This window comes from Thalassophryne amazonica, chromosome 8 (genome assembly GCF_902500255.1).
Source record: "Thalassophryne amazonica chromosome 8, fThaAma1.1, whole genome shotgun sequence".
In the NCBI taxonomy this organism is placed as follows: Eukaryota; Metazoa; Chordata; class Actinopteri; order Batrachoidiformes; family Batrachoididae; genus Thalassophryne; species Thalassophryne amazonica.
The window spans coordinates 42,176,032-42,198,499 of NC_047110.1; the positions used below are offsets into that span (position 1 = coordinate 42,176,032).

General features: G+C 40.7%; 1 protein-coding gene across 4 annotated transcripts in view; it reads right to left on the bottom strand.

The window, feature by feature from the left end:
* shisal1b (shisa like 1b) overlaps positions 1-22,468 on the bottom strand; it is a 185,074-nt gene that overhangs the window by 156,552 nt on the left and 6,054 nt on the right. The window contains exon 2 of one of the 4 annotated variants that reach the window (XM_034176067.1): positions 18,571-18,573. The exons of the other annotated variants lie outside the window; for them this stretch is intronic. The gene's annotated coding sequence lies outside the window, so the exon portion shown is untranslated. The remainder of the gene's footprint in view (positions 1-18,570; positions 18,574-22,468) is intronic. 4 annotated transcript variants of the gene reach the window in all.

A 22,468-nucleotide genomic window follows, 5' to 3' on the forward strand; every position in this document is an offset into this window, starting at 1 on the left:
AGTGTGCATTGTGTTATTCTGCCTCTGTGCATGCATTTGTATGTGTGTGCACAGTTAGTGTGCATGTACATAAATGTGCCTGGGTAGAATGCACGTGCCATTAAATGTGTGCACAATGTCGACGCCCTCTGTGTCAATGACTATGTTTACATGCCGTTAATATTCGGGTTAAGGTCAATATTCTGGTTTCTGAATCATTAGGAATAACCCGTTTACATGCTTAAGCAGACAGAGTTACTCCTGTATACATGGTCATTAGTATCATTTGGAATATCCCCATCTAAACAGCGACGCACATCTTCCACCGGTGCTTGATTTGGTCTGGCGTTCGTGCAAATCCTGCTTCGTGTAAAACCCCTCACTACACACTTCTCTCAAACAGACATTAACATTTTTCTCACTTTTCTCTCCTGCGGGCTGCCTCCGCATCAAAACAGCGAGCGTATTCTCTGGACCTGTTGCCAGATTTGGCGCAGGTGCGCACAGCAGAGAGCGGGGCGGTGTGAGTGGCCCGCTGCGGCGTTTACTGAGCCCGCAGACACGGTAAGTGCAGCGGAGGCAGTGAGAGCAATCGCAGTGATATGCCGACCGGTGCCAGCGACTGGCCGACCTGATAAGGATGCAGAACACAATGCACTGTTTACATCTTATGTAAACAGTGTATCTTAAGTAGTTGCCGTACTCAAAAGACCAAGATTCCTTGCAGATAGGACTTGCGCAGAACACAAAATAATGTTCCTTTCTATGGGGATATCCCGATGCGCGTTTATATGACCTGATGGGTTAGAAAAGGAGTAACCCAGGGGTCTTATTCGGGTTTTTAAAAACCGGAATATGAGCATATTCTGGTTTTGCGGGTGTTTACATGGCTGTGCACAACCGGTTATTGCTAATATTCCCGTTATGAAAGGGTTATTGGCTGCATGTAAACGTAGTCACTGAGTCTCAGCGGGAGACAGTGAGCGAGCCACTGGTGGACTTGTAGCTGTGATGCATTGTGTCTGTGTAAGTGCCTGACAAGGTGACACGGCAAGTAGTCCTGTAGTCGTGCCGTGGTAGCTGACTGATGTTCAGTCCCTCCACTGGAAGTGGCTGTGATTATTCAACAAAAAAAAACCCTGTCTACTCACACATAAAAAAGACTAAACACTAATCAACAGCATGATCACTGCACAAATGTCACTTGAATTCCATTTTTAAATAAACATCCTGCTGTGCATGGACGTGCATGTCCCTGTCCGTGAAAGCACAGTGAGGTTCTATTTAAACTTTACTTTCACTGCGCCGCGTATGCAATGTGCATATGTCATGACTCTCATTGCTAACATACTTGTTTGCATGCCTTATGTTTACTTGAAGAGCTCATAAGTTCATCCACTGTGAGAGACATCAGCTCCCAGGCTGATGTGACACCATAAAATCTCAACAGCAATCTTGTGCCATGATTTTTGCCTCACAGCCAGTAGGTCATGGGATCGAGTCCCACCAGTGCCCTTTCTTTGTGGAGTTTTTATGTTCTGCCCTTGTTTGTGTGGGTTCTCTCCGGCTGCTCCAGCTTCCTCCCACATCCAAAGACATGCAGGTTAGGAATTGTCCGTAGCTGTGCATATGCATGTGAATGTGTTTGTTTGTCTATATGTGGCCCTGCGACAGACTGGCGTCCTGTCCAGGGTGTACCCCGACTCATGCCCTGTGACTGCTGGGATACGCGCCAGCACCCCTGATCCTTAATTGGAGTAAGCAGTAGAAGATGAGTGAGTGAGGTTTGTTACTGTGGAGTGTTTCACAAAACTCCCACAGAATGATGTGGGGGGGGGGGGGGGTTGATCCTCATCTACCATGATTAAATTTATCTAGTTCTGGGGAAAGTGTACAGGATCTCAGTCCCGTCATTATTGTTGCTCTGACTGGGCCTTGCTCCTTGTTCTGCATCTTCTCTGTGTCTCTGGTGTCCTGCCAGATGAATACTGCACCACATTAAAGCCACGGTATGTGTGTTTGAAAGGAAAGGGGATACCTATTAGCAAAAATTTTATGTCATTCAAACCCATCGCTTCCAGTAGTGTATAATTAATTACATGCAACAATGATTCAATATATTTTCATAAGCTTATAATGATCTCTTCATATCTCCATGGGAGCCGCCCTGTAGGCCGCCATATTGATAGAGTTGCCCAAACGTTACACATGTACTTTGCCTCTTGTATTTTTCAGTGCAGCTGGAGCATAAAAGAAAAATAAAGTAGAAGATCTTTTATACGCTGTCTGCTAGTTTGTACTGCAGGCTAACAACTTTGAGAAACAGGGATGCTTGACGTAGGGCTGCTGAGGGGGCTGTAGCACTCCCTACTGGCAGGGGACTCTAATTGCAAGGCAAATAAACCAATTTAAAAATTGTTTCCTTCAATAAATAAATAATTCTTGCAATGAAATAATTAATAACTGAAAGCTAGTATGTCCCTTCGGCTACATACTATTTAACATACATACTATTTACTATTCGGCTGTCTATTGCAAAGACACCAACCTCGAGCCTCTGCTCATCCATGTCAGGCAGCCTGGAACTCCTGTGTGCCAAGGTGACAGACGCCACTCAAAAATGCCACAAGGCTGTAGAGTACCAGGACTTCCAATGCTGCCATCCCTTTACAGGCAACTCCTTACAGCAGTACTCATTCTTATTTTCTTCCTAATGTAGTGACCTGTGAATGTCAGGTTATCTCAGATGATTTCCTTATTTCGAAATACCTTTCATGAAAGCTTTGATTACAGTTGTTCAACCATGTTTCACTTTCAACATTATTCACTTTGTGTGTTTTTAGGAATCCGCTAGCTTAGTGCAGCTACTAGCTCTTAGCCGATTTAGCATGGCGGCTTCTCCTGTCTCTCCCGCACTTTTCTGCTCTGGGTGTGAAATGTTTAGTTATTCCTCGGCCTCCTTTAGCAGTAATGGTACTTGGAATAAGTGTAGCTTATTCGTAGCTTTGGAGGCCAGGCTGGGCGAATTGGAGACTCGGCTCTGCACCGTGGAAAATTCTACAGCTAGCCAGGCCCCTGTAGTTGGTGCGGACCAAGGTAGCTTAGTCACCATTAGTTTCCCTCTGGCAGATCCCGAGCAGCCGGGAAAGCAGGCCGACTGGGTGACTGTGAGGAGGAAGCGTAGCCCTAAACAGAAGCCCTGTGTACACCGCCAACCCGTTCACATTTCTAACCATTTTTCCCCACTCGGCGACACACCCGCCGAGGATCAAACTCTGGTTATTGGCGACTCTGTTTTGAGAAATGTGAAGTTAGCGACACCAGCAACCATAGTCAATTGTCTTCCGGGGGCCACAGCAGGCGACATTGAAGGAAATTTGAAACTGCTGGCTACGGCTAAGCATAAATTTGGTAAGATTGTAATTCACGTCGGCAGTAATGACACCCGGTTACGCCAATCGGAGGTCACTAAAATTAACATTGAATCGGTGTGTAACTTTGCAAAAACAATGTCGGACTCTGTAGTTTTCTCTGGGCCCCTCCCCAATCGGACCGGGAGTGACATGTTTAGCCGCATGTTCTCCTTGAACTGCTGGCTGTCTGAGTGGTGTCCAAAAAATGAGGTGGGCTTCATAGATAATTGGCAAAGCTTCTGGGGAAAACCTGGTCTTGTTAGGAGAGACGGCATCCATCCCACTTTGGATGGAGCAGCTCTCATTTCTAGAAATCTGACCAATTTTCTTAAATCCTCCAAACCGTGACTATCCAGGGTTGGGACCAGGAAGCAGAGTTGTAGTCTTACACACCTCTCTGCAGCTTCTCTCCCCCTGCCATCCCCTCATTACCCCATCCCCGTAGAGACGGTGCCTGCTCCCAGACCACCAATAACCAGCAAAAATCTATTTAAGCATAAAAATTCAAAAAGAAAAAAATAATATAGCACCTTCAACTGCACCACAGACTAAAACAGTTAAATGTGGTCTATTAAACATTAGGTCTCTCTCTTCTAAGTCCCTGTTAGTAAATGATATAATAATTGATCAACATATTGATTTATTCTGCCTTACAGAAACCTGGTTACAGCAGGATGAATATGTTAGTTTAAATGAGTCAACACCCCCGAGTCACACTAACTGCCAGAACGCTCGTAGCACGGGCCGAGGCAGAGGATTAGCAGCAATCTTCCATTCCAGCTTATTAATTAATCAAAAACCCAGACAGAGCTTTAATTCATTTGAAAGCTTGACTCTTAGTCTTGTCCATCCAAATTGGAAGTCCCAAAAACCAGTTTTATTTGTTGTTATCTATCGTCCTCCTGGTCGTTACTGTGAGTTTCTCTGTGAATTTTCAGAACTTTTGTCTGACTTAGTGCTTAGCTCAGATAAGATAATTATAGTGGGCAATTTTAACATCCACACAGATGCTGAGAATGACAGCCTCAACACTGCATTTAATCTATTATTAGACTCAATTGGCTTTGCTCAAAATGTAAATGAGTCCACCCACCACTTTAATCATATCTTAGATCTTGTTCTGACTTATGGTATGGAAATTGAAGACTTAACAGTATTCCCTGAAAACTCCCTTCTGTCTGATCATTTCTTAATAACATTTACATTTACTCTGATGGACTACCCAGCAGTGGGGAATAAGTTTCATTACACTAGAAGTCTTTCAGAAAGCGCTGTAACTAGGTTTAAGGATATGATTCCTTCTTTATGTTCTCTAATGCCATATACCAACACAGTGCAGAGTAGCTACCTAAACTCTGTAAGTGAGATAGAGTATCTCATCAATAGTTTTATATCCTCATTGAAGACAACGTTGGATGCTGTAGCTCCTCTGAAAAAGAGAGCTTTAAATCAGAAGTGCCTGACTCCGTGGTATAACTCACAAACTCGCAGCTTAAAGCAGTAAGTTGGAGAGGAAATGGTGTCTCACTAATTTAAAAGATCTTCACTTAGCCTGGAAAAAGAGTCTGTTGCTCTATAAAAAAAGCCCTCCGTAAAGCTAGGACATCTTACTACTCATCACTAATTGAAGAAAATAAGAACAACCCCAGGTTTCTTTTCAGCACTGTAGCCAGGCTGACAAAGAGTTAGAGCTCTATTGAGCCGGGTATTCCTTTAACTTTAACTAGTAATGACTTCATGACTTTCTTTGCTAATAAAATTTTAACTATTAGAGAAAAAATTACTCATAACCATCCCAAAGACGTATCGTTATCTTTGGCTGCTTTCAGTGATGCCGGTATTTGGTTAGACTCTTTCTCTCAGATTGTTCTGTCTGAGTTATTTTCATTAGTTACTTCATCCAAACCATCAACATGTCTATTAGACCCCATTCCTACCAGGCTGCTCAAGGAAGCCCTACCATTATTTAATGCTTTGATCTTAAATATGATCAATCTATCTTTATTAGTTGGCTATGTACCACAGGCTTTTAAGGTGGCAGTAATTAAACCATTACTTAAAAAGCCATCACTTGACCCAGCTATCTTAGCTAATTATAGGCTAATCTCCAACCTTCCTTTTCTCTCAAAAATTCTTGAAAGGGTAGTTGTAAAACAGCTAACTGATCATCTGCAGAGGAATGGTCTATTTGAAGAGTTTCAGTCAGGTTTTAGAATTCATCATAGTACAGAAACAGCATTAGTGAAGGTTACAAATGATCTTCTTATGGCCTCAGACAGTGGACTCCTCTCTGTGCTTGTTCTGATAGACCTCAGTGCTGCTTTTGATACTGTTGACCATAAAATTTTATTACAGAGATTAGAGCATGCCATAGGTATTAAAGGCACTGCGCTGTGGTGGTTTGAATCATATTTATCTAATAGATTACAATTTGTTCATGTAAATGGGGAATCTTCTTCACAGACTAAGGTTAATTATGGAGTTCCACAAGGTTCTGTGCTAGGACCAATTTTATTCACTTTATACATGCTTCCCTTAGGCAGTATTATTAGACGGCATTGCTTAAATTTTCATTGTTACGCAGATGATACCCAGCTTTATCTATCCATGAAGCCAGAGGACACACACCAATTAGCTAAACTGCAGGATTGTCTTACAGACATAAGGACATGGATGACCTCTAATTTCCTGCTTTTAAACTCAGCTAAAACTGAAGTTATTGTACTTGGCCCCACAAATCTTAGAAACATGGTGTCTAACCAGATCCTTACTCTGGATGGCATCACCCTGACCTTTAGTAGTACTGTGAGAAATCTTGGAGTCATTTTTGATCAGGATATGTCATTCAAAGCGCATATTAAATATGTAAGACTGCTTTTTTGCATTTACGCAATATCTCTAAAATTAGAAAGGTCTTGTCTCAGAGTGATGCTGAAAAACTAATTCATGCATTTATTTCCTCTAGGCTGGACTATTGTAATTCATTATTATCAGGTTGTCCTAAAAGTTCCCTGAAAAGCCTTCAGTTAATTCAAAATGCTGCAGCTAGAGTACTGACGGGGACTAGAAGGAGAGAGCATATCTCACTCATATTGGCCTCTCTTCATTGGCTTCCTGTTAATTCTAGAATAGAATTTAAAATTCTTCTTCTTACTTATAAGGTTTTGAATAATCAGGTTCCATCTTATCTTAGGGACCTCATAGTACCATATCACCCCAATAAAGCGCTTCGCTCTCAGACTGCAGGCTTACTTGTAGTTCCTAGGGTTTGTAAGAGTAGAATGGGAGGCAGAGCCTTCAGCTTTCAGGCTCCTCTCCTGTGGAACCAGCTTCCAATTCGGATCAGGGAGACAGACACCCTCTCTACTTTTAAGATTAGGCTTAAAACTTTCCTTTTTGCTAAAGCTTATAGTTAGGGCTGGATCAGGTGACCCTGAAACATCCCTTAGTTATGCTGCTATAGACTTAGACTGCTGGGGGGTTCCCATGATGCACTGAGTGTTTCTCTTTTTGCTCTGTATGCACCACTCTGCATTTAATCATTAGTGATTGATCTCTGCTCCCCTCCACAGCATGTCTTTTTCCTGGTTCTCTCCCTCAGCCCCAACCAGTCCCAGCAGAAGACTGCCCCTCCCTGAGCCTGGTTCTGCTGGAGGTTTCTTCCTGTTAAAAGGGAGTTTTTCCTTCCCACTGTCACCAAGTGCTTGCTCACAGGGGGTCGTTTTGACCATTGGGGTTTTTACGTAATTATTGTATGGCCTTGCCTTACAATATAAAGCGCCTTGGGGCAACTGTTTGTTGTGATTTGGCGCTATATAAATAAAATTGATTGATTGATTGATGTTCCAGATTTGGCTTCATTTCAGTCAGATGCTTTGAGGAAGGTGAGACTAGATGACACTAAATCCAACACTGCTCTGGTTCTAATTATGAAAGATGCCCACAAAGGATGTTTAGAATAACACACTTGTTAATCGCTTTGTCGTTAACTGAATGTACTGACCCTGTGCTGCTCCTTCCTCTTTTGTGTTTGTGATTAGGTTTGACATAAAGTCATCTTTGGCCAACTTATTTTTTTGTCAGGGATGAAAGAAAAAAGACGGTGAAAATGAAGTCTGTGGAACAGTGTTTTTGAAGGCTGACATTCAACAATTGAAGCTCCTGCAGCCTTTGTGAACAGCGAGTGTAGCTTCTTGTTAGCAGCCACAGGAAGGAGACTGACGGGAGCTGCAGTCGGGCCAATATTTTAGAAGGTTATGCTAGTTTTGTCATTTGGTTTCATCTTTTTAATATATGTAAAAAATATTCCACTGCTGTCTCTCATGCTCACCAGCAGTCAGTGTTGCCAGGTCTATGAGCGATTTTGGACTTCAGTTTTGTAAAGTCACTAGAAAACACTGGAACATTTTATCACCACCTTCAAGACTTGTTTCTAAAATATAATTTATAAGTCGGACTTATTGACTGCATCAACATAATCGTGACCACCTCTGCTGTGATGTAGCTTCACCCACTGTCACTAACACAACACATTAACATCGTAAATAGCAGATATTTGGATATGTTGTATATCAGTTGTAAGATTTGTCTACAACTACACTCCCATCACACCAGTCTACTCACACATGCGGTGAAACAAGAAGTGCTATGAACAATTTAATGAAATTAAATGTTGCACTAAAGTATCCCAGACCAAAACACTGGCTTCCCTTCAGCCACTCCTCCTCCCTTTCACACCTCCCTTCATTTTTTTTTTATTTTTTATTTTTTCAGCAAGGTGTCATGAAGCCAAAAGCAGAAAGCCGCACTAAACACACAACAGCATGACTGAACATTTGGTCAAAGGTCTTTTTCAGTGTTTGAACATAATTTCTTGGGCATAAGAATTTCTGGAAAGTTGCTATTCTCCACCACCTTGTATACACGCTGCTGTCTGGAGGTGATCGCTGTCTCTTTAGAAATGTGGGGAGAGGCAGCAGTTTCACAGGGTGGGATTGACATGCACCAAAAGTGCACATGTTGCAACAGAAAAGCTCAATTTACAACACCTATAGAGGGAGTGTTGCTCGATTCTCTGTACAGGATGCCATTGTACCACTAAAGTTTTACAGTGCAAATAGTTGGCTGACAACAATAGTATACAATATATTTGAATGAACACAAGAGAACATGACCCATTGGAGAAGTGAACTCTGTGTCTTGGAAATTCCATCAGATCTGTGGTGATTAACTAAATTTACTTTTCAGATGAGTCAAAAGCACAAGTCTGTAAGATTATAAAAGAAAACTTATTCATTCAAACCACCCATTGTCTATACTCACTGTACCAGTCGAGGATGAGAAGGGACTGGAGCCTATCCCAGCAATCACTGGGCAAGAGGCAGCGTACACCTTGAACAAGCTCAGTCTATCACAGGACGGCACATATAGACAGACGCACACTCTCGCTCATACGTATGGTCAATTTAGAGTCAGAAATTTACCCAACCTGCACATCTGTGGAAAGGGAGGAAGCTGGTTCACCCGCAAGGAATTGGGAGAACACCCAAACTCCATACCATGTTACATTCCTTTTAACATTTTACTGGCAATTGGAAAACAGCATACACTATACAGATTCATCGTGTGAGGTGCATACACAAATCAATTACAACTTTAAACTATTTTAAAATCATACAACATGATTTAAGTGAAATTATGTTGCTATACCATGGATAATATTCTTACTAATAACATTATATGAATAACAGTACTCACTTTCAATGCTCTGAATATATTTGTAAACATTGTATGTGGAATATAAAAGTGGAATATTTTTTATCTAACATAAAAAGAATAAGCATATGTATAATTAGTAGGGAGAATGACTGTATTTGCATATATCAAACATGGCCATACTAGTTGTAGATATAGAGGACACAAATCTTAAATGATACATTTTATAAGTGTTTTATTTTCTTTATTAATGTTTCTATCCTCAGGAAAAATAAAAGTAATAAATAAATAAAGCACTACGAATATTTGGACCGAGATAACATGCTATGTCAAATTGACAGACTGTATGAAGTCAGTATGCTTGAAAGTGTGGTGTGATGAAGCAACTGAAAAACCTTTAGTATATACTGCTCAAGTTTTAACAAACCCAAAAAATAAGCAGCCTAGCCTTTTTTTTTCTTTTGTGATACCATTGAGAAATGTACTTTTTTTAACCCTCAGCCTAACCCTAACCATACCCCCCACCCCCGCCCCCTTCTTGCCCCAAGTTTCATGATACCATCAAGGAAATCAGTGACAGTATCACAAAGTAACTCATTTAATCACTTTTCGTGATGCCATCACTAATTTGCAGTGAGACTGGGTTGAAAATAAGGGTGGGTATCTTTTCTGAACACATCATCTTGGAGTTAGATAATAGATTGCAACACATAAATGGACAGTAATGATGTATCTGTAAAGTTTAAAGCAGTCTAAATTTTATTTTATTCAGTTGTTTTAGATTTCCTCTTTCTGGCATGCCTAAAAGTGTTCAGCGTATTGGTACCATATCTCTCTTCAAAGGTTATCCCAATTTCTGACACTATAAGAAAACTATAAAATTATAGGAAACAGAAGAAAAGACAAAATAAATTAGGAGGCCCAGTTCTCTAAGGGGCCACGTTCACAAAAATGCAAGAGGGCCAGGTTCTCAGACAGGCTGACTTCTGCAGTTACCAATTTTAAATCTTAATTTAATGCAGTGTACAGCACTCATTAGTTTGAACTTATTTTGAACTTCTTTTTTTGAGTTTGGCTTCACAGACACTGTGGCCTATTTTGTCTTAAATGATCTGGAAACACCACCCACAGAGAGATAGGAGAGCAATCACAATATACTATTAGAAGATCCATGTTTTAAAGTACATCCCCAAGTCATAAGAAGCTGGGACAGCATGGAAAATGCAAAAAACGAACGTGACTCTGACATTTACTTTGACTTTTTTTCATTACAGACAATACGAGGTCTGTTAGAAAAGTATCGGACCTTTTTATTTTTTTCAAAAACCTGATGGATTTGAATCACGTGTGCTTGCATGAGCAAACCTTGCACCTTCGTGTGCATTCGTGATCTTTTTCACGCCTGTCGATTGCATCATTTTCTGGTAAGCAGCCTTTGTGTGAGGTGTGTGTCGTGTGCTCAGCGTTTTTTCATTCCAAGGAAAAAGATGGAACGACTGGAGCAGCGCCGCATCAAATTTTGCTAGAAACTGGGCGACAGCCAGGTGGAAACCATTAGGATTATTCAGACGGCTTTCGGTGACGATCCTCTGGGCATCACACAGATTAAGGGGCGGTACACCCGGTTTAAAGACATCAGCACAACGGTGGAGAGCGAGCCGCGCTCTGGTTGGCCATCAACATGCTGAAATGACCAGATCATTTCCAAAGTGAACGCTGTGGTGATGCGAGACCGTCGTGTGACTGTCCGAGAAATTGCAGAAGAGGTGGACATCAACACTTTTTCAGCACATTCCACTGTGACAGAAGATTTGACCATGAAAAGATTGGCGGTCAAAATCATGCCGATGGCTTCGGCACGAAGCTGCTGACGGCGGACCAAAAGCGCCTTTGTGTTGAAGTCTCACAGGACATGTTGTGACATGCCCACCTCTTCCACAATTTCTTGGATAGTGACTGAAAAGTCACTGAAAGCCATCTGAATCATCCGAATGGTTTCCACCTAGCTGTCGCCCAGTTTCTGGCAAAATTTGATGTGGCGTTGTGCAAGTCGTTCCATCTTTTTCCTTGAAATGAAAATCCGCCGAGCGCGCTGCACACGTCCCACACAAAGGCTGCTTACCAGGAAATGACGCAATCGACAGGCCTGAAAAAGTTCACGCATGCGCACGAAGATTCAAGGTTTGCTCATGCAAACACGTGATTCAAATCCATCAGGTTTTTGAAAAAAATAAAAAGGTCCAATACTTTTCTAAACAGACCTCGTATGAACCCATAATATTTCATGCATTTCTTCCATGTCTTAAGGTGTGCAACACAATGGGGTTGCATTTTTTCATTTCAAAATTTGCAGGACATGTTCAATGATATTGAACAACTGTACAGAGAGAAATATGCAAATCCCTTCCAATCTTTCATTGGGGACCATTTTTAAACATTTCAATAATTTCTCATGCATTTGTTGACAAATTGTAGATCCCGGCCCGTCTTTGCTCCTCAGAGACTCAACTTTTTGTGGATACTGCTCTTGTAACAAATCATCACATTACAGTCACCTGTTGACATCACCTGTCTGAAATAACATCATTAAGGTGCGTTTACACATAAGCAAGACGTGTTACGAATGTCATTTTTCTGTCATTCGTGACACATTCCTGACATTCTTAATGTGACTTAATGCATCTGAATATGTTTCTTAATAGTGCGTGTTGGTGCGTGATATTCTTGATATTTGTGGAGCATGTTTTTGCCTGTCAAAAAATCTTCCACGAATGTCACACACCACCCTCATTTCGTCTCACGTCGTGGAGGTCGCAACTGAGCGTATTGATCCGTCTTGATGAGTATTGATCCTTAATAGAACGTGACAACGTTCGTAGTGGTTCCTGTGATGGTTCTTGGAGCTCAAACTGTCACGCGTTATTACGAAGTGACACGGAAACTGTCAAGTTTTGACACGACTTGTAACGCGGCGTCACATTTCACAGCGCGCCACGACGAATCAGTTTTCTGTCACGTGCGCACAATTAAACTCGGCTCCAAATGTCGGTCCACAGTTCCTGCTGAAGCTCCTCAGGACGCTCCTGCAGGTGTTCCACCTGCTGCTGTAACCGATGAGCGGGAGAATGAGTCTGAGCAACCAGAGGAGCGAGAGGAGACTCACGTGCAGCCAGACATCTCTGCACCATCTCCAGTCCGGCGGAGGAAGAAGCGCGCGCACAATTAACCATGCTGCACAACATTCAGTTTGATTGCTGACACCAAGTCGGCTAAAAGTCAAATTTCAGTGCTCTTCAGCGCGTTCCTGCAGGTGTTCTACCTGCTGCATGTGCCTGATGTTTGGAAAAATGCGCCAGACGAGAGCTGCATGAAGACACACATCTGGCGCTGTCCTCCTCCTCTTACTACGCATGCAGTCACAAAGTTCTTCTGAAAAACTGGAGCGACCTGAATTCGGTTGGATGAATATGGGTGTGTGTGTGGAGACAATTCACCTTGTTCACAACGTGACAGAACTTAAGGATGCGCTGTTACGCGCTACGCGGAACGTGCGTAATGGTTCCTGATAATTCTCCGGCAACATGTGCCATTAATCGTAACGTGTGGTAACAGGTTGCAGCAGTTCCTGAGGACACCTGACGCCTCTGCCCCGAATAATCACATTCGTGATCAGCAGCCAAGAATGTGTACTTCGTGGCATTCGTGACTTGTCGCTATGTGTAAACGCAGTGACATTAACATTATTCCAGCAAGTTATCAAGACAAGTGGAGCCAATTACTGAACCTGACAGGTGTTCTGTCATATCGTGCAGGATGCAATGTCTGACACCAACAACAAATATAATCCTATAATTGGTTGCATTTCTTACTTCCAAACCAGAAGTGAAGTAAGAGGTCAGGTTCTCAGTTCTTTTAGGTGAGCACACACCTGTCACGCCACAGCCAGCAGTTGGTGTGGGGCTACCTCTGTTTCTGCTGTATGTTTTAGTCTGCACCCTGTCTTCGAGGAATATTTCTTCTGTGTTAAATTTGGGCTTTTGTTGGTGTGTGTTTGTTGTTTGTCGGCATTCAGTCCACATTTATTATCATAATTTTTCAATTTTATTTATTTGTTTTTGTCTGACTTGCTCACCATCAGATGCACCTCAATCCACGTCCTCTTTAATGATTTCTGAAATATTTTCTGTAAAACTTAACCATGGCCTTTTCCTTTGGTATAATCCAGAGTGGCTGAGAATTTTATATGGTGTATTTATATGGTGCATATATTTGCAAATGTTTTTTCTTTTTTACTTTCACTTTTGATACTCTGTGTGCTTCTCACCCTGTGTGCTGCTATACAATGCTGCTGGAACCATGGGATCAATAAATTCTATCTAATCTAATCTAATCAAATCTCAATGAGAGTTTGGTAAAAGTCCAGAGCAAAACAGTGATTTCTAACCTGACAGCTGTCATGTGACTTTTTCCAGTTGCTGAAATTTTATTTTAAGAATTGTTTTTATGTTTACATGTCTACGCTGTTGTTCCCAGACATGGAAAGTGCTGTAAAAGGTGTTAAATATTTAATATTGCAGGAATGATATCAAATGTCCACAGATCATTTTCTCATTTGGCTGTGTTGATGGAATGAGCCCAGCTGTGTCTGCGTCTAACCAAAAGCTTGTGTTCAAGAACCAATACAATGCACACATAACCACCCAAAATATTCAATATATTTTACCATACATTTTTAATGCTAAGCTAAATAAATTTTAAAAAAATCCCAACCTGGTAACACACACAATTTGTGCATGCTTGGCAGTCATGGCTTTTGGTCAGCAGAGCATTGAACTACCTGGAGCTGGGAGCAGGTGGTCCATCATATTTTGACAAATTTCATCTCAAGGACTGAGAAGTCAGCAACAGTAGTGTTTAGGGTGATTGAATGCCTCCCATATGCTAAAATATCATCAGGTGTATGTACTATAGGGGATTATAAACTTAATATTCAGAGATAAATCCTTCAACATGATAATGCCCCTTTATTATTGTTTTTAAACCTCATTACTAGCCCTGAATTGCCCCAATCCCAACTGTTTGTTGGGGAATGTTTAGCAGATGTGAAATGCAGGAATGGACATACTGTGTAATATGCATATGTCACAGACATGAATGAGCGAAGCTCGTCAGCATCTCACTATGTCATTTAGGTCCTTCAGACTTTATTTTGAGTAAATGCTTCAGCACATCATTAGCACAGCATAAACCTTTCAGCTTCTGGCCTTTTTAAAGTAGACCTGCATTGAAATAAATGCAGTCAGATCTTTGGACCAAAAAATTACTTATATTTACACATAAGATCCTTCTGAATGTAGTAAAGTAAATCTGCAAGCCCAGATCTGTCATTCAACAGAGAAATCTTTGGTTAAGAATGACAAATTTACAGCTAAAATTTGGCCCTCCACAAAACCGTCATCACATCCGGGACGTTGCTGAGACGTAAGAGAGAAGACACTATCCCAGCATGCATTGCGCACGCCAACTGTAATTTGTGGATTTACATCAGTTTGCATCTCTTACAAAAGCACCTTTTTATTGTCCTATACGGAAGGATTGACTTTTTTAAAAAACATCGTATTGTCTTGCGGTACGTTTGGTAAGTATACATTTCTTTTATTTTTGCCTGAAAATTATTTTTGGGGACTTTTTCATATGCCCATTTGATTGAGTGGTGTCGCATTGAAAATCTACTGTCTTTAGCCTACCGCTGTTTCAAGGTTGTTTATGATTGTTTTGCCTTTAGACTAGATCTATATTTGATCATATTTCCCCGTAAAAACAATTATTGATGAGTTTTATATTATCTTGCTCTAAGACTGAATGTTTGTGGACTGCATAAAAATGATATTTTCGGGTCTTTTTGCAATGTAAGTAGGATCAATGCAGCTACAGTATGAGTGAACAGACAGAGGCACTCCATGCAAGCCAGTATTTCTCACGGGGAAGGGCTGGGGTCGGGGTTACTGCGATGACCCGTTCGCATGCTGCGCTAGCGATTGGGCTGGCGCAGCAAGGGTCGGGGAAGAACGTCGCCTGCTGTACATGTCACCGCTGATCTGAGCATGCAGAGCTGTATCTCGCATTCATTGCAGCTTACTTTTGGATGTTGAAACCAGGATGTGTATAACAGTAACATTACTAACAGATAAAATCAATTCCAATAGAGAAATAACTAGTATTGCATTCACTGAACGCGCGGGATCGGACTGAAGGCGCTAGCGCTCTGTCTTCTCCCTTACGTCACGGCAATGTCCTGGATGTACAAACAGTTTTCCCGGAGGGCCAAATTTTAGCTGCAGATTTGTCATTTTTAAATGAAGATTTCTCAGCTGAATTACAAATTTAGGCTTGCAGATTTACTTTACTGCATTCATAAGGGTCTTATAAATACATATCAGCTATTTCTTTCTGACATCTGACCACATTTATTTCAATGCAGGTCTACTTTAAGCATTTTTCTTTATTTGCCTCTCACATGCCTGGAAAAGGTCCTCGCCATCTAACCATGTCCTTTAGGTCCTTCAGACTTTTTTCAGTAAAATTGTTCTTGGGAGCATGAGCATGACTAAAATCTTTCAGCTTCCCCAGTCTTTTTAAGCATTTTCCTTATTTTGCCTTTCAGCTTCTGGAGGGGCTCTGTCCCCCATACTCCCCACCTTTTTAAGCATTTTCTTTTTTTCTTTTTTGCTTTTCAGCTGACCCCCCTAATTACAGCCCTCTTAACCCCCTGCCGCTTTAAGCATTTTTTTATGTAGCGGTAAATTCATATTCAAAGTTTTCAGCTAGTTGACAGTAGGGCTGTACAATATGGCCAAATTATCATATCTTAATATTGTCATATAAATTGTCATGTAAATATCACTTATATACATGCTGTCCATATTCTTGAGCCGCTTAGGTGGGTAGGGAGAGTTCTCATGGGATACAAAAGCTTTTCAACCAATCATCCCTGGTTCTCAAGACCAGTCACCTAAGTGGCTTGACTCTTTTTTTTTTTTTTTTCTTTAAAGATATTTAGTTGTACCTTAGTAAACACTAGTATAGTTCCACCTTAGTTTGGAAATATATAATAGAAGATATACCTTACTGAATTTTAATATCAATATGATATACGATATGACTATGATCTGACGCAAAGTGCAGCAACAGTGAAAATTAAACATTCTTAAACAAAACAGTAATAATACCGCACTCATCATAAGGTTAGGATAGTGTGCCCTCCAAAAGTATTGGAGCACTTGGAACTTCACACATTTTAATTTGTTTATTCCAAACAAAGAATAAAAATGTCTAAAATTATCTTCCTCAAACTGAAAGCAAATCTCTAAAACTTGCTAAAACCTGTAAAAAATAATCTGTTATATTGCCAGTTTTCTTTAGACAAGTGAGGGGATGGAAACAAGTGAAAAATGATAAATGATAAGAATGGTGACAAAGGTCAGTTTCAGTTTGTACAGGGGTCAAAAGTTAAAGTTGCTCCATTAATTTTGCTCCAGCTGTATTTGTGCTGAATTTGATGCTTGTATCACCATTTGAAGGACTGTTTTCATTATCTGCTGCACTAATAAGTCAACAGACCATGAACCAGCGGCTGTCTTGTTAGCTTAAACATGTGTATGTATATAAGGCAACCCGAATGAAAGGAGAAATGCTGCTTTTAGGACCTCATTTCTTGCATAAAATATGGTAGTTTACTCACCAATATAAATTTGATGTGATTAGAAGTCCATGGTTCAAAGGATGTGTTCAGTTCAAATCTGAAGCAAACATTTTTCTTTTTCTACTAAGGTGGATTAGAACTTTTTGTGGTACACAGCACAAACTACTGGACAGGAGGAACCTAGCGGTCAATGTTTCACTGATTTGAAAATGCAGCGCTTTCAACCAGACATGTGGTGCTGTGACATGTCAATCATCTGTGTCCAATCAGATTTCAGGGGAGTCCAGTGAAACCCCGGCCTCCGCTCTAGCTCCACCCATGCCAGGAAGTGTTCAACATTTCCTGTTTCACTGTGACTGAGAATTTGGCACTTCCTGTTTGAGTGTGAGCTTGCTATTGAGTTCCCGCGATATTCCACGGGATCTCGTCTGTCAATCCAGGAAGTGTTTGACATTTGAACATTTCCTGTTTTACTGTGGACTTGAATTTTGGCACTTCCAGTTTAGGACACCCCGTACCATGAGTGAGCTTCTCGCCAATGAACTTGACCACAGAAAACATTGAATATCTTGTGTTCCTATATTGTTTACAATGAGACAGATGTCAAAATAAATGTGAGAATCACTGCAGATTTTTTTTTTTTTTTTTTTTTTTTTATGTTTCATTTTCCATACCGTCCCAACTTTTTTTCTGATTTGGTGTTGCTATTCAGTCTCTTCTGACCGTATTAACTTTTCATATTTCAGTGGAAACTTTGTTTGGGTTGGTGAATGAAGCATGAAACTCACTGGCCTTAACATAATAATAATAATAATAATAATAACAGACTTTAGGAATCAGTTTTATCAATATGCACATCAAAAACAAAACAGTGCAAATTATTCTAAACAAAATAACTGAGGAAAATACTAGGAATCTCAAGCCATTTAAAACTCTCTGGCTGGGTTGCACCAGCGTGGTTTAAACTTTAATCTACATTTAATCTCAGTTTACTTTTTAGTCATGTTGCACCAAACTTAATCTTAGTTTAAATTTAGTTTCCACTAATCTCTGGTTAAATCTAATCCATGGCTAATCTCAGATTTAATGTTGTGTGGGCCGCTGAAGAGGAGGTACTGCTGGCCCACCACCACCAGAGGGCACCCTGCCTGGAGTGCGGGCTCCAGGCACCAGAGGGCGCTGCCGCCTCACAGGAGCAGCCAGAGTGACAGCTGCCGCTCATCATCTTTGACAGCTGTCACCATTCATCGGATCAGTGTCGGTATATCAGCCAGACGACATCTCCACCTTTTTGCCGAGATATCATTCGACCCAGAAGGTAACATATCCAGCCAGCGAATTATTCTTTGACTAGAAAATACTTTTTGCCTTTGTACAGAGAGAAGAACAGCAGGAGATTGCTACACGGATAAGTACTTACATTCCTGCAGTGTTTTTCCTGACTAGAGGTGGAGGTGGTGTTTCACCCCACGTGTTGCTGGGTGCAGACGCACCCACATCTGACTGTTTCTGTTCCTCGCCAGCAGTACCGGATCCGACAAGCGGAGGCAGTGGCCACCTGGAGTTCGGGACTTGGCGGCTCCAGTATTCCCGGGGTTCGGTGGCGGAGGAAATCGTGTGGTTCCGGTTCGGCTTGGACGGACGTCTCCTACCTTCGAGCCTGCCCACACGACACCGTTGTGATCGACTTATCGCTACAATTATTATTATTGGTTGTGATTGTTGTGCTTGTTTCACAACAGTAAAGTGTTGATATTTGACTTCCTCCATTGTCCGTTCATTTACGCCCCCTGTTGTGGGTCCGTGTCCCTACACTTTCACAACATTTAATAGCCTACTTAAACTTAGATTAATTGTGAGTCTGTTGCACCAGTGATTTTAACCCAAGGATAAACCTGGATTGCCTGTTTAATATAAACCACCCCTGGAGGAGGTTTAAATTAGTTATTCGGACAACATGGCTGCTGCTGTTCTTCTGCTTGAGTTACAAGATAGAGTTCCACGCAGAAATATTCGAGATAGGCTAAACCCTGTTGAATTCTACAGCAGGATTTTGCCTTGCTTTTTAAATTCTTCCAGCAGCCTTTCAGCTGAGCCTTGTCCCTGGCCTCCTTTATTCCCGTTGCCCCATTGAATCTCTCCGTTAATGATGCCCATGCCTGCTCCTTCTTTTCTGTCGTTAAATTATCAGTTTTTTTGTCCTCTATAATTTTCCCAAATTCCCCCATTAGCCCTGCCAGTAAATTTTTCTCAAAAGAAGAAAAATTGGATGCCCTTTGACGAGGTGCCATCTTCACTGCCAGAGTGATACAATGTAACGGCTGGCATGCGACAGTGTTTACAAATACAACCCCTGGCAAAAATTATGGAATCACCGGCCTCGGAGGATGTTCATTCAGTTGTTTAATTTTGTAGAAAAAAAGCAGATCACAGACATGACACAAAACTAAAGTCATTTCAAATGGCAACTTTCTGGCTTTAAGTAACACTATAAGAAATCAAGAAAAAAAAAATTGTGGCAGTCAGTAATGGTTACTTTTTTAGACCAAGCAGAGGGAAAAAAATATGGAATCACTCAATTCTGCGGAAAAAATTATGGAATCATGAAAAACAAAACGCTCCAACACATCACTAGTATTTTGTTGCACCACCTCTGGCTTTTATAACAGCTTGCAGTCTCTGAGGCATGGACTTAATGAGTGACAAACAGTACTCTTCATCAATCTGGCTCCAACTTTCTCTGATTGCTGTTGCCAGATCAGCTTTGCAGGTTGGAGCCTTGTCATGGACCATTTTCTTCAACTTCCACGAAAAATTTTCAATTGGATTAAGATCCGGACTATTTGCAGGCCATGACATTGACCCTATGTGTCTTTTTGCAAGGAATGTTTTCACAGTTTTTGCTCTATGGCAAGATGCATTATCATCTTGAAAAATGATTTCATCATCCCCAAACATCCTTTCAATTGATGGGATAAGAAAAGTGTCCAAAATATCAACATAAACTTGTGCATTTATTGATGATGTAATGACAGCCATCTCCCCAGTGCCTTTACCTGACATGCAGCCCCATATATCATCAATGACTGTGGAAATTTACATGTTCTCTTCAGGCAGTCATCTTTATAAATCTAATTGGAACGGCACCAAACAAAAGTTCCAGCATCATCACCTTGCCCAATGCAGATTTGAGATTCATCACTGAATATGACTTTCATCCAGTTATCCACAGTCCACGATTGCTTTTCCTTAGCCCACTGTAACCTTGTTTTTTTTCTGTTTAGGTGTTAATGATGGCTTCCGTTTAGCTTTTCTGTATGTAAATCCCATTTCCTTTAGGCAGTTTCTTACAGTTCAGTCACAGATGTTGACTCCAGTTTCCTCCCATTCGTTCCTCATTTGTTTTGTTGTGCATTTTCAATTTTTGAGACATATTGCTTTAAGTTTTCTGTCTTGATTCTTTGATGTCTTCCATGGTCTACCAGTATGTTTGCCTTTAACAACCTTTCCATGTTGTTTGTATTTGGTCCAGAGTTTAGACACAACTGACTGTGAACAACCAACATCTTTTGCAACATTGCATGATGATTTACCCTCTTTTAAGAGTTTGATAATCCTCTCCTTTGTTTCAGTTGACATCTCTCGTGTTGGAGCCATGATTCATGTCAGTCCACTTGGTGCAACAGCTCTCCAAGGTGTGATCACTCCTTTTTAGATGCAGACTAACAAGCAGATCTGATTTGATGCAGGTGTTAGTTTTGGGGATGAAAATTTACAGGGTGATTCCATAATTTATTCCTCAGAATTGAGTGAGTCCATACTCTGCTTGGTCTAAAAAAGTAACCGTTACTGACTGCCACAATTTTTTTTCCTGATTTCTTATAGTGTTTCCTAAAGTCAGAAAGTTGCCATTTGAAATGACATTAGTTTTGTGTCATGTCTGTGATCTGCTTTTTTTCTACAAAATTAAACAACTGAATGAACATCCTCCGAGGCCGGTGATTCCATAATTTTTGCCAGGGGTTGTATATCAAACAGGCCATTCCAGAGCACTGAACGCAACGGCCCATTATATTATTATATAATTCAATGTGTCATCGTTTGTTTGTTTACAGTCAATGTTAGTTGTATGTTTTGTCTATTTATGCATACATTTGACCATACCCATTAATGGCGGCTGATGAACATATTTAAGTTTATTTTAATCCTTGATTAAACCAGTTTAGGTAATCCAGGTTTAAATTTAAGATGTGCAACACATCTCAGATTAATTTAAACCCAGTTTAAACATGGATTTACTAAATTCAGTTTAGGCCTAAACTAGGTTTAATTTAAACTATGTTGGTGCAACCCAGCCTCTGGGTTCTAATCAAAGCAGGGCACACACACCACAGTGCATTTGTCATTGTTTTCAATCAGTGCAGATGTCATATTCATACTCAGCACCCACATTAACTGTGACTTGTGCCCATCTCTGTATCCATGTATGGGTTGGTGTTAAAATGATATGTGGTCAGGTAAAGTGCTGGCACATTGCTATTGTTTGACAGCAGAAATCCACTAAGACATAGTCCAGCAAAAATCTTGTTTAAAGTCAAATGCTGAGTTTTTCTATTCACTCATAAATGCTTACACAGGTGGGATCACAACACACATACACGGTGATCAACAGCAAAAATGATAAATGAAATTAAATGGGGAAACTATTGTTAAAGTACAAATCTTTAATAATGCTGATGTCTACCATATTTTTGTGATGGTTTTCTTCCTCCCCGGGCTCATCTAAGGAGCCCCAAGATGGGCACGGGAGCAGTGGGGGTGCTTTCTGTGCCCCATGGGACATGGAGAAGTGAAGATGGGGTAGAGGTGCTCCAACAAGTCTCTTACATGGTTTATCTCATGCACACTTTCACACTTTATGTGCAGATTTGTTCTCTCACCAGAAAACCTCTCACTTCTACTATTTGCTGAGTTATCTAAATAGCAGTATGCCAGGTTTCAGCAAATACCACTCAGAAAAGCAATGAGTCTGATCATGGAGCCCATGAACTCATCTAAATAGGACTTGAACACAGCCATGACTAACTGACTAAATACAACCCATCTGCATACTGCACTTTGTGCTCAGATTACGCACCATGGAAAAATAATATGGAGTTTGATGTATCCTCAATGACGTCAGACCATGAGCTACTGATTAGCAAGACTGGGCTTAACACTCAGTGTTTACCTACAAATGTTCACATTAATGTCAACAGGTGTTCCAGCTATTCACCACTGACTGAACTCAGTTAATAACGAAAGATTTACCTTGGTATGCTTTTGTGACTCTTTCTTATAATAAGTAAAACTGAAACTGTCAAGTAAAACTCTCAGTGGGAGAGTTAAAAAATAAATTTGAAGGAAAAATATCCAAATATTTTGACAGATAATACCTTGCTAAATGGATGTTATGCTTTAAATGTTCTTCACAAAAATGTTCTTGGTGAAATAAAACTCTGAAAATTACAGAAGCACAAATCAACAAAGAATTAAAAACATTCTATGACAACAACTGGACTAAGTACCACAAAAGTTTGAGAGATAAAAGCTCGGCCCAATCAATGAAAACACTAATATAAGGCAAAAGGTGTATATATATATATATATATATATATAT